General features: G+C 40.5%; 1 protein-coding gene across 1 annotated transcript in view; it reads left to right on the forward strand.

The window, feature by feature from the left end:
• The first annotated feature begins 600 nt into the window (after positions 1-600).
• SHANK1 (SH3 and multiple ankyrin repeat domains 1) overlaps positions 601-14,020 on the forward strand; it is a 410,365-nt gene continuing 396,945 nt past the window's right edge. The window contains exon 1 of the mRNA XM_072110375.1: positions 601-1,236. The gene's annotated coding sequence lies outside the window, so the exon portion shown is untranslated. The remainder of the gene's footprint in view (positions 1,237-14,020) is intronic.

The following is a 14,020-nucleotide window of genomic DNA, read 5'->3' on the forward strand; positions in this document are numbered from 1 at the left end:
GCTTTGGTTTGGATGCATTTCAAAAAACAACATGTGACTTGTCTGTGCTGCTCTCTCCTCAGCTCTAGGTCCCCACCTTTGTGCTCCTGTGCTCCTAGTGAAAGAGCAGGAGGGAGGAGTTGTACAGGAATTCAAAGGTGGAGGCCTGGAGCTGAGCAGTCTGAGGCATAGACAAGTCACAAGTTGTTTTTTGAAATGCATCCAAACCAAAGCCCATCCCCTGGGTCTACACAGATGACTCTGTAAGGATGAAAGGCAAGTTATAACACACAATTATATTGTAATGCAAATGGTTAGAGAAAGCAGAAAGGCATTTTTGTAATGCAGCTATAATGGGCTTTTGTAAAATGTCTTTAGTGAAAATGCGGTCCCTGATGACAGGTTCCCTTTAATCCGCTCCTGCCTTTGATAAATTCTCTTTCACTTATTGGACAGAAACATATATCCTACCGGTCTTTTCTGGTACAGGTGTCTTAATATACAGGGTTACAGTTATTGTTAAAATGATATATCTATTGATGAAATGTGTTAGTATTGGTCAAATGTAAAAGCAATCATTATAATCCAGTGCATTCCTCAACAGCAAGTTTTAACATTCCATTGCTGAAGCAGATGAACACTAGAGAGAGCTGTGCTTACTCCAGGATGGGGGCAGCAGGCAGAACAAAGCATGGAGAGAAAGGAATGAGCATCCAAGGGAAACAGCTCAAAGCAGCATTGTAAAGCAACCTCCAGAGACCAGAGCTGGGAAGGATACCAGGCTGTATCAGGGAGGAAATAGGACCATGGAGGATGGAATACAGCTCGTGGGATGCTGAAAAATCAGACACACAAGGATTTGTGCAGAAAAAAAGGACTTGTGTGCTGTAGCCAGCTCATTGGTTTGCTATAGTAAGCAGTAGTGGATTCCTGTTCGCATGGGCATCATGCTGCAGGACTAGTCAATGCTACAAGATAGGACTGATGCTGGGAATAGAAAACCTGGAGACAGCCAGACCTTGTGTGTGGGAGGAATACGGTGTATCACACTGCCACATCCTGCTGGGAGCAGCCAGAGTGGGGGTTGCAGTGATTCACAGGGACTAAGAGCTTGGAGTCGGCTTTGGGAAAGGTTGCCTTGAGAGAAGTGAAATCCAAGTATTCTGAAGGAACATGACAAGCAAAAGAGCAGGGTGACTACCCTGCAGCAGCATTGGGTTTCCACCTCCTGTCTGCACTGGCAGCCAAAATCAGCAGGTAGGACACTCACTCTGTATCTCAGCATTGGCATGGATCACCATTATTTCTATACTGCAAAGCTGTTGTATCCTATACCCTTCTGTGTATATTAAAATGGGTATTGTGCATTTATTCCAGGTCACACTAAACAAATATATGTGTATAGGCTAGCATAGGTGCCACCATCACCAAGTGTACCTCAATGTAAGACAGTGGAGTCTTCCATTGAATTTGGCTTTTATCAGGGTGTCCTACACATTGACTGTTCTTTATTGCAGGTGTGCATCACATACCTGTGTGTAGAATGCATTGTTCCCGCATTATTATTCCTGAGGGTCATAGCCAGGATAAATTTAGTATGAGATAGAGGTCAGTATTGCTGTGAAGTGAGCACTCTCAAAACTGTGACAGGAGGAGAGGCACTGAGTTTTCCCATGGCAGCCTCATACTTACTACCATACAGCAAAAGGTAATTTGCAGCCTATTCCTGATTTTCTTCCATCTTTCCAATAAAGCAGACAACGTTAAGAAGATGAGGAAGGCCATGGGAGACAGGCAGAGGGGCTTTCTAAGGTGACACTTTGTGATAATGGCTTTATGAGGAGCTGTCCAATTTATGGTGCTGAATCCCCAGGCAAAAGCCACAAGAATGAGCTTCTATGTAAACTCAATGGCCTCTGCATTTATATTGGGAGTTTAAGTGTTGCAAAGTCTATTGCTTTGTCTTAATTTTACAGCTGTATATATTTTTCAGTATTTTGTCTTTTCTAAGAATGAGTAAATGCTAATAGTAAATTGTCTGGAAATCCTAAAATTGAATAGTATTTGTATAATGGATTATGTTTCTTTGATTGCTGTAGGATAACATTGGTATTGTATATGTACATTCTTAATGCATGTGAATAATGGACTCTAGTAGCTGACATGTAAGTCATAGATGGTGTCCAATAGTAACCTATAATCTAAGCTTTCCTATATTATCTTGTTTGACTAGTGACAGCTAATGCATAACCTCTGGTCCGCAGAACTTCTCAGGGGACCTTTACCTCTAGACCTCAACCAGTCCAATACTAATCCATACAGTTTGCCTGTGCTCAGGTGTTATAATTTCCCATTTATCATAGTAAAACCAATGAGCTCTTCCCAGTGATTATGAAAATGTATTTGCTTACTTTAAGGTAAAGCTGTCTGCTTATTATAGCCTGCAGTCTGCTTGGCATAATGGTAATAAGAGAACATTGATTATTGTTAGATAAAACTTTGACCCACACCTAAATTCCTTTTTAGAGTCCTTTATGCACCGTATCTACAAGCCTGTGACTGTTATTGTGATCTCTAAAACACTCTGCCCCTTGTAGTGCAATACATTCACATAATCAAAAGAATATTTACCACATATGAATGGATGCATGCTTTTTTGCTATATGGGTCCTAGATGCAGGGGATGCTCTTTGGACATAATGCATTATGCATGTATTGTTCTCTATGGATTCAGTATCCAGAATAGCACATCCCTAGACTGCTTTGTATGATTTTGTCTCATAAAAATAGAAGCTGTCCTTTCCCTCCACTTCTTATGTATGTAAAGAAAAGAAAGGTATTACAGGAGACTGCATATCAAGTAGCCAACTCAAATTACTGTGTCTCATAGAAAACCAGAGGGTCTGAATTATTAGATGACCTTATAATTCAATACAGTGATACAGAAGACTTACATCAAATAATAAGATGTAATGTAGATGCAATTGTTACTGGTAATGACAGGAAAACCTGAATTAGATATTCTGATTGTTGTGTTAAAAGTTTGGTGCAAAGCAAAATGCAATACCGTACAATAAACCCATAAGTTGGGCCATCACTGGCCTCTACTCCAGGACAGCATTGTGCATGCTGGTCATGCATTGTCTAAAATTATGTGCATTCTGCCCAAAATGTGGATCTTGATACAATTTATACCCCCTATAAATTTCAAAGAGCTGCACCATCTATTTATATGAAATTGTGTAAGTATTTTTTATTGAAAAACTTAAAGATGACCCTATAGGCTAGGGGTGGCACTATCTCACTGTTCGTCTCAAGTAGCAAAAAGGATTGTTCCACTCTAGCTGCCCAGCAGACATTTTATGAATGAAAAATGAACTATGAAATGAAGGTTGATGTATACCATGGGTCTAACTTTAATAAAACAAACAAAGTTTATCATGGGCAATGTGACAGTAACATGAGATGTGTCATCTAATATATTCTAGTTGGAGACAGGTCTTCTTTAAGTGGTGGATGGGAGTCAAATAACATAAAGCCATTGATTACATAAATGATATTACATATGAAATACCATTACTATGCAGAAGAGGCTGGCATGTTTGCTAGGTGAAACCTTGTAAAATTTACATGTACCCTTTCCAAATGGAATAATTGGATGAAAGGCCATGTAACACATTCTGTATATTATGTCCTGATCTTATTCAATGTTTAGAAAAGTGTAGAAGTACCATGTACTGACATTATGCTGAAATAAATGTGCTAACACTGTTATATAGCAGATGTGCTCACATCTTTATTGGAGATGAAGGGCAGAAAGGACTTTACAAAGCATAATATAATAAGACACCTCTTACTCAACCCCTCTACAGTCTGAGAACCTAGTATGATGTGTAACTTTGCCCCAATTCTAGCATCTGTTGTATCTAGTTGTACACAATGTTGTGTTGCTTGCCCTAGGGCTCATGCAGACAATATAGCCTGTCCCCTAATGACACCAGTATAGCTCATCAGAGGACACATCTTGGGGGCTATAGTGTCAATGCATTTTAAATAGCAGTGTATTTCTATATTAGTTAGTCCTGAAGTTTGTTTTCTTCTTCTATACTGCATTTAAAGCTCATGATGATCACATTTAGATTGTCCAACAAGTGTAGGGACTGACTGACTTTGTCTGATGTTGGATAATATGTCATACTTTGCATCATCTTCTCAAAAAACCATTCCCTCTTTCTGAGGCATCATCTCTTTGGTATTAGTTGGAAAAGTGCCTAAAGGATGTTAAATACCTTAATAAATGTGGCACAAGGCATTTCATACAGTTTTCTGTCCAGGATTTTGACAGCTTGAATAATAATAATAATCTATATTTATATAGGGCCATCAAATTCCATATTGCTTTACAAATCATCTCCCCCACTGTTCACCTGTATTTCACCTGTAAATAGAACTAGAACCATTCACATACGTTTCTTTTATTTGTATTATGTCTATGAATTAGAGCTACGCCCCCTGGGATGCTAGTCCTTTCTCAAATATTGTGATAATTCTAGGGCTCCTTCACCACTCATCTTAAGATGTCAGCTTCATGTTTTTTCCTAGCTGATTGCAAGTTTCTGTGATAGCATCCATAATAAGATGCAGTGTGGACGCGCTAACCAGGAACACCAGATCAAATTATTCTTGGGGCCCACCCTCCATCAACTAATAGCAAATAGCAGCTTTTATACTGGTTTGTGTCCTTCTGTGCCTCTAGAGTCCAGAATTAGGTTGGAGCCTAGGCCCACCATACTGGCTTGTGTCCTCACATGGACGCTGAATAAAGACACTAGAACCTGTGTGGAGTAATAAAATTGTGGGAGTAAGCCACAAATGGGGAAGATGACAAGTTGTATGAAGAATGGTGGGACCAGTTCCTTGCTCAGGCCATACGCACCTTAGAAGCTTATAAATTGGGCCAGAAATGGCTTCTCCTCAAGAATTGCATACTGTACTATATATTTATGCAGTATTTTTTGAAAGATTAGCAACACTTTAAGGGCATTTAGCTTGTAGACTCTAGTGGAGCTGCATATGAAGTAGTTGACAGACTATAAAACAATAAATAATTATGTGAAGCGATTTAATTTAAAATTCTCGCTGAAGAAGACAAAGAAAAATGCAGGGTGGTGATATTATCCTGCAGTGGATGTTCCCAGTGCGTGTTCTTAGAGACGTAGATGCGAGAGAGTTTGTGGTTGGATGTGTATATTACAATTAGAAAGAATTAACTTCTCAATGTGAACACATTTATCACAGTAATGAGAGAGCATAGCAGGACACGGTGCACTCTAGATCTCACACGACACTATGTAAATGTAAAAAGGCCAGCTCTGGTTCACTTTTACAGTCTTATTCCTAACAAAGACGTCAAATGATCCAATAAGGGGATTCTAAATCCTTCTTCATAGACGTGGCGAGAGCATTGTAATCCTGTTACTCTCAACATGATTGCAGTCTCTGATTTCATCTTCATCCAGCATTTGCTCTAATTAGCAAGTGTTGTTAGTAAGAGTAGGCAGTCATCTTTAGTTGATTAACGTTCCCAATTATTTGTCTGTTTACTCTTCCTCAGCTGCATAGAAAAATTATGGGCCAATGTTTAACCTGGTTTTTGATAATGCAATGGAACAGAGTGAATGAATTGTCTTCATTACCCCTATCTTTGTATTACTCTCAAGGTTGTAAGTACCATAGAGGCTGAGCTTATAATTGCTGAGGATACTATGGAGAATAGAGAACTGCTGTGGGTTGGGTTAACCTATGCATGGCTGTCCCACTCCACATACAATGCAAACTAAGAATGGATCATGTAACAAGAATGGATGTGAATGTGACCAAGCATAGGGGTTTCCTGGTCTTGACTGCAAAGAGTCGGGTAGTATCTTAGGAGGTAAAATTTTATTTATTTATGTAAGGGACTGTGGTGGGCTCACATATCTAGAAACAGAATGAGCAGACATATATAAAAAAGGTAAAAAACAAACTAGTTCAGACCACCAGGAATATGCAGTAACTGTGAATCAACCCCTATAACTCTTTTATTTTTTAATCCTAAAAACTGGTCGGGGCTAATTTTTTAAAAACATTTTGCTGGGTCAGCTGTCAGTTTAGACATACACATGCCTTCAATACTGTCTGCATAGACAGAGCAGCAGGTTAGTCATAAAACTGTCTCAGTTCTCATGAGAATGTGGATTAAAGTCCCTTCTACTGAGACCAGGAGTATGAATTTTCATAGCTTTTAAAGCTCAGTTTTAGAGATCACAAGTTAATGCTAGGATTAGGCAAACACAGAAAGGAAAATGTGAGGAAAGCACAAATCCTTAAAGGGATCCTGTCATCAGGAATGTGACATTTAGCTTGGGACAGGTTTCAATAGCCTATGCTGTGCCGATTTTAAAAAGCCTTTGTTGGCATTCTGAATCATTTCAGTAGTTTATATAAGCTTAATTCACATTACCTGGTTCCCTGCTAGCAGCCTGTGGTGAATCCCCGGGGAGGGGAAGCTGCTGCAGTCTATGTGTGCTTGTGTCTGCTCATGCATTCTTAGGCTACTCCACACCAACCCCCTCCCTCCCCTGCTCAATGTCCATGACAGGAAGTGTGGGGGGGGGCTACATGAGTGTTACATAGTTTATAAGATTGAAAAAATGTATGTGGGATAGGAGACAGACATAGGCACACACAGGCTGCAGCTGTGTCCCCTCCAGGACTCGCCACACGGTGCCAAGTAATGTGAATTAAAATTATAGAATCTATTGAAATAATTCAGAATGCTGACAAAAAACAGTCACTGGCTAAAAATGACATTCCTGGTGACAGGTTCATTTCATATGTATCTCCAACCTGATACAAAAGTTTCTCCAAAATTAATTTATCCCTTTTGGCATGGGATGAGTTACTGGACAAATTTAGTGCTACAATGTAGAACATGGTTCTTTACCATAACTCCTGCTTTCAGGTCTGATGCCCTCTGTGGATATGGGAGTTAATGTATCCCAGCATAGTTGACAGAAGGAGGAGTTTGAGTTTTAAAAGTCTACTTTCCCTTTTATCTATTTTGCAGATTTTTCATACTCCCGCCTCCTTGGGGATGTTAAAGCCCCTTTGGGCTCCTGTTGAGATTGGATTCTTCTATCTTCGTGTTCAGCCGATTTCAGCACATTTTAAACCCTTTGATGTGTAAGAGTCTGGATTATTAGTGAAGAGAGCAGAGCAAGGTGGATAGAGATAAAACAACATCTAGGCTAGGAGCAGTGCAGGCTTACAATTTTCACTATACAGATTCCATCAGGCATTAGCCCTAATACTTTCAGGATTAAAGTCTTGCTTCACACTATTCTATTCTAGGCCTGTATATGTGATGCATACTAATAAATCTTGTGCTAAGTAGCTGCTCTCAATTTTGGAAATCCTAAAAATATACCAAAAATAAAAAAAATTACTCATAGAAATAATGACATGAAGGTTGCAATTCTCTATATCGATTTGAGAGATTTTTATGCATGAATGCATACATCTTTCTGCTTTTCTATTCTGCCCAGCCTGTTTACTGACCTTGCAACAGCAGGGGTGAGTCTGACACCTTGCTTACTTAGACTGTCCTTTCTACTAATCTCTTTTTGTGTACTGGAAAAAAAAAACCTTTAGTCGACATTGCTCATTTTGGAAAATTGAAAGGAAATCTACCATCAAAATGAAGCATGATACACTGTCATATAGATCCAGACACAATGGGGGAGGATTCATTATGACTTCACCACCCGTTTTCCGGCTTCTCTGACTCGCACAATGGAGAAAACTACAGTAAAAATAACTGCCAGTTCAAACCTTCTCTTAGGTACAAACTGGCAGAGTTTTTGGTCTATTACTAGGAGGCCAGTGCCACTGGTGGAGGTAATTTTAAAACAGAGTCCCCAGTTACTGTGGTAATCTTCTTATATTTGTTATCCACGGTCTCCTTCTTTTTAAAATCCACTTGTAAATTATACTAATTAGCCAGATGGGCTCTGGGGGCATCAGGGCCAGATTTATTTTTTTTTTTTGAAAAACAATTTTTATTAAATTTTTTCAACAGTACAGCTGGTTTGAGTAGATACATGCGACAGTACATTGTCATCAGCAATAAGAATATCATGTTAATCCACACAATTTTAGAGTATAGCGATTTTCTCCTGGGCACTTTGCCTTATGCTTGACTTCCAGAAATAGTAAACTCCATGCTGGTAATGGGTGTCCAAGAGGATAGTTATCCTGTACTGCATCCCGATCAAGATTAGGTCCTTCGGAATGCCTTGACAAGATTGGCTTCATAATTCCTTTCCTTATGTGGAAGATAACCTTGATGCCAAGGTGGTTACAGCTGTACAACCAACCAATTAACTCTAAACTACAATTAAACTGAAATGAACTAACTATATCGACCTGAGTGAGCCATTCTATTTTTTTATGCTTTATTCTTTGTAGTATGCACTCTCTATCCACCCTCTCCAGACCTCTTTGAATCTGCTATATTTTAGTTCCCGTTGCGCTATTGCTTTTTCGTAGATACAAGTAGTGTTAATTTGCCTTATTACTTCTTCTATACTGGGACTTAGTATGTTTTTCCAGTGTTTTGTTATTGTTAATTTAGTGGCCATTAGAATATGTGCTATCAGTGTTTGCTCTTTAGTCGGAAATTTGTCTAAATCCACAAGTAAGATGGCCATAGCTGGTGTCAGTGTTGGTGGGTTGCCTACAGTATTTTTTATGATTGTTGTTGCATTGTCCCACAGGTTCTTGATCACTGGACATAACCACAGTGTATGTAGAAGCGTCCCCTTGTTCCCGCAGTTTCTCCAGCAGAGAGGTGATGAGGCTGGGTAACATTTATGTATCCTAGTGGGGGTAAAATACCACCTCATCTGAGATTTTAGAATAGCTTCACAGTGTGAAGTGCATCTGAAACATTTATTTGCCGCTGATATGGCGTTCTGCCACTGTCTCTCTGAGAAGTTCTCTTTTAAATCTTGCTCCCACCTAACCATATGTGGTAGTTTTACAAACTTTGTTTTATCATTAAATATGTTGTAGATTGTTGATGTCCCTTTTTTAGTACCAGGTTCTGCATTTAGAAATTTTTCTAGGCCTGTGATGTACAAGGGGGTGGGGGATTTTGCCGAATGTAGGAAACTCCTTATTCGCAAGAATGCATGAAACTGTTGAACTGGGATGGAATATTTTTTCATAAGCATCTCAAAGGGGGCTATTTCAGTTCCTGATAATATGTCCTGCAAGGAGTGGGCTCCATTCATTTTCCATATTGAGATATCCAAATTCACTAATAGAAATTCCAGAAGTTCTATTGGGGTCTGTCTCGCTGGAATTGGCTTCTTTTGTGTATCATTTTGTGTAATTTTCTCCCATGCTTGGTCTAAGGCCTGGATAGTAAGTAACGGGGATTGTGGTATTTTAGCCTGCCATAGGTGTGAGAGTAACCTAAGCTTTAGAGGGTGGTGGTTTTGATAATATTTTTCAATTTCGCACCAAGACTTTTCGCTTGAGTTGTGCCACCAATACTGAGCTTGATCTATAATCGAAGCCAGATAGTAGTCCTTCAATTCTGGGACTCCCAAGCCTCCCCTTTCTCTGGGTTTTGTGATAATCCAAGACGCTACTCTTGGGTGTTTGCCTTGCCAAATAAATTTGTTTAATTGGGCTTTGGTTTTTTTGAAGAAAGACTGAGGGACTGGGACCGGGATAGTGCGGAAAAAATATAGATACTTCGGGAGGATCATCATTTTATATGTGGCGATCCTGCCTAGCCATGAGAGCATTAACTTTGAATATTTTGCAAGTTCTGCTTCTACTGTCTCTATCATTGGTCTAAAATTATGTTGAAAAAGTTTTGAAGTAGGGTGCGTGAGTTGTATCCCTAGATATGTTATTTTAGAATCTTGCCAATCAAGGTCGAATTTCTGTTTGAGGGAATTTAGCTGTTGGCAGTTTATATTGATGGGAAGGACTTGAGATTTTGAATTATTTACTTTGTAGAAAGAGATATTACCGAATGATGTCAATGTTTTAAAAATGTTTGATAGGGAATGATCCAGATCTGTCACTGTTAAAATAATGTCGTCGGCAAAAAGCGTGATTTTATGTTCTGTTGCTCCAATTGTAATTCCTTTAATCTTGGGATTGGTTCTTATTGCTATTGCTAAGGGCTCAATGGAGAGTATGAAAATTATGGGGGATAAAGGGCATCCCTGTCGGGTCCCGTTGGTTAGAGTGAATTCCTTTGATCTTACCCCATTGATAAAGACCGTAGCTGAAGGGTATGAGTATAGAGCCTTGATTGCCATAAATATATGGCCTTCAAAGCCCATCTTGTGCAATACCTCGAAAGTATATGCCCAATTGACTCTGTCGAACGCCTTTTCGGCGTCGACAGTTACTAGAGCTGCACAGATGTTTTTTAATTCACAATGCTGGATTAAGTTGATCACTCTTCTAGTGTTATCGTATGCCTGCCTTTGTGGGGTGAAGCCTGCTTGGTCTCTAGACACTAGATGGGGTAGGGCCTCTTTCAACCTATTGGCTAGCAACTTGGCATAAATTTTCACGTCCGCATTTAGTAAGGAGATGGGACGGAAATTAGCAGGCCGATCTGGGGGTTTCCCTGGTTTGGGAAGGGCTACTATTACTGCCTCTAACATTTCCTTGGGGAATTCTCCCTTGTTGGCTGCTAACGTGAACACATTTGATAAATGGGGTGTGAGAGTTTTGGAAAATTTTTTATAAAAGTCTCCAGGGAGGCCGTCTGGCCCTGGGGCCTTGTTATGGGGGAGAGAATTAATGGTTTTGATGATTTCTTCTTTTGTAATGCTAGCATTAAGCTTGAGGAGTTGTTCTGAGGAGAGTTTTGGTAAAGATATTTCCCCTAAAAAGGCTTGTATCATGTCTAAGGGTGGATCCCCTGATAGGTTTTCCCTGGAAATGTTATACAAGTTGGAGTAATACTCCTTAAAAGCATCTGCTATCCCTCTAGGGGTCATGATCTTCTCACTCGTAGTTGGGTGGTAAATGTATGGGATTTTAGACTTTTGTGTTCTTTGTTTCAGTCGGCGGGCCAGTAGTGCTCCGGCTTTCTGGTCTTGAGAATAATATTTAATTTTCATGTTCTGAAGGGATTTAGCGTATTTATATAATAATAAGTTTCTGAGTTGCAACCTTTTTTCATTTAGCTAGTTTATTAAGGGGTGTGAGGTGTTCGCTTTATTTTGCCGTTCTAGAAATTGAATGTGCATGAGGATTGCATTAATTTCCCTATTTCTTTCTCTACGTATTTTGCTCTCTATTTTTATAAGTTCTTCCTTAGCGAAGAGTTTAAATATATGCCATGCTGAGAATGAACTTACATCCTCGTTGTCATTTAAATTAAGGAATTCTTTGAATCTGCTTTCTATGATAGTAAAGTTGTCTTTCAAAGCTAGAGAAGATAGATTGGCCCTCCATATATAGTCTCTGTGTTGTGAGAATGTGTCCATAAAGGTTGCCTCTACTGGGGCATGGTCTGACCAATTTATACTTCCGATGGCCGTGGATTCAATTCTATCTAGCATATTCCTGTCTGTAATAATCATATCGATTCGCGAGTACGACTTATGTCTGGGTGAAAAATACGTGTAGTCACGTTCTGCTACATGTTGTACTCTCCATGCATCAAATAAATCGTTTTTCCACAGCAGAGGATTTAGGGTGAATCTACCATAAGTTGCCTTACTTGTTGTGTCCCATGCTTTGTGGCCTATTGTGTTAAAGTCCCCACACATGAGAACATTTCCCCTTTTTATTTCTGTTATTTTGCGAAATAGCTTCCTTAAAAATCTTCCCTGCTTGTTATTAGGGGCATACAGATTAACAATTGTGTATTCTATGTTGTTAATGGAGCAAATTAATATTATATAGCGGCTTTGCGGATCCACTAAAGAATGAAGAATGTTGACTGCTAAGGAGTTTCTAAATGCTATAAGGACACCCCTCTTTTTTTGTGGGTAGGAGGAGGCCACTATTTGAGGGAAGCACTTATGTGCTAATTTGGGAGGGTTTTTTGACCCTATGTGTGTTTCTTGAACACAAATAATATCTCCTTTACTTTTTACAGCCTCCTTCCACAGCATAGCCCTTTTAAAGGGGCTATTAAGCCCTTTGGCATTTAACGAGATTAGTTTAACCCCCATCACAAGCAATGATGATTTCTTTGGAATATAATTCTTTGCTTCTTAGTGTAGATATATTGGCATAGCATAACAAATTAAATATAGCAGTTAACATCGACATGGTTCTCAGGTCAATAAACACACAAACAACTGACCTCGTGTTTGAAGTCATAACCAACAACAGATTGGTACTAAATGTATATTAATTAGTACTAGTCCGGGTACTTATCGTAGTCCTGTGGAACGTGAGTAGGACGAGCTCCTCCTCTGGCCGCCCTATGGGTGACAGGATTGCAATTCAGGGATGATCAGGTTGGGTTTTGCACCCGCCATTCTGGATTCATTCTAGGCTGTGTGTTCTGCCTTGTTCTTGTAGATTGAAGGTCTTCCTTAGGGATTCCCCATGTCTCCAGGAATTCAAACCCTTCTTCAATCGATTTTATGGCAATCAAAGAATTCTGATGCCTGATTAGCACTTTGGTGGGAAACCCCCAACGCTAAGGGATTTCGTGCTTCCTCAGTAGAGAGGTGACTGGAAGAAAGTCCCTTCTGGCCTGGAGTGTGGCTGCTGAGAGGTCCACAAACAGTTGAATGGAGTCATACGGAACCGGCAGGGACTTCAATCTTCTTGATTGAGCAAGTAGCCTTTCTTTCACGTGATAAAATGAGAATCTGGCTAATACATCTCGTGGGATTGAGTCTGGTAGATTAGAGGGTTTTGGTACCCTGTGTGCGCGGTCAATGCAAAGCTCGTACTCAGCGAGGTCAGGTAATAGAACTTTTGTTATCTGTTGCACATATGCCTTAAGTTGAGCATTAGGGACTGTTTCCAGGATTCCCCTGATCTTTACGTTGTTGCGTCTATCTCTGTCCTCTGAATCAACCAATTTTGCTTGGATTGCTGTCACTGATTCTTCTAGTGTATTGTGAGCATCTGCCAGCTCATTAAATGTGGTAGCATATTCTGCCATTTTATTTTCTACATGGGAGACTCTGTCTCCTATTTCCTCAATGGTGGCTTGAAGCGGTTTTATTATTGTGGATAAGTCTCTTTGAAGAGAAGACCTCAGTGCTTCTAGCATGGCTTTGAGCATACTTTCTGATACGTTTCTGTCAGAAGCTTGAAACGCTGCAAAAGTGTCAGATTCATTACTCTGCCTTAATGAGTTATTGCTGCATTCACCCACCTCAGCTGAGATGTCTTGCTTTTTAGCCTTCTGCTTGGCTGGGCTGCTGGTGGGGGTTCTTGCCTCACTGGAACCCGAGGATGCTGGAGACGCTGAGGCCTCAGAGCTGCTCTGCATCTGCAGCTGGAGTGGCGGCAAACTGGCTTCTTCCTCCATGTGTGCTGGCGAGGGGATGCTGGGCGATTGTCTGGACCCTGTACTCCATCTCCCCGGAATATCAAACAGGGGAGAGGATCCGGTGAGTGGAGCGTTGCTCCGTTTGATGGTCTGTGCCTCTTTTCTCTGCGATCCCGCTTCACTAGCAGTGTGCTTTCTTGAGCCGGCGCCATCTTTGCTCAGTCCAGGATCTATGTGGAAGAAGCGCTGAATCGGCTTTTCGGCCGGACCCTTCGCTCCTCGCTTCCTTCCTTGCTGTCCTCCGACACTTATGGGCAGTTTGCTGGGCATTTTCTCCCTGTGAGAGCTGGTATTAAGCGCTTTCGGGCAGTCGAGGTAGCGGAGCTCAGCTCTCACGCGGCCATGTTCCTTCGCGGCCAAACCACGCCCCCCTTCAGGGCCAGATTTAGACTAAAGTGAGCCCTTTGTAAAATTATAAGTGGGGCCCTCAATTCTCCA

The sequence above is a fragment of the Engystomops pustulosus genome, chromosome 6 (assembly GCF_040894005.1).
Source record: "Engystomops pustulosus chromosome 6, aEngPut4.maternal, whole genome shotgun sequence".
NCBI lineage: Eukaryota > Metazoa > Chordata > Amphibia > Anura > Leptodactylidae > Engystomops > Engystomops pustulosus.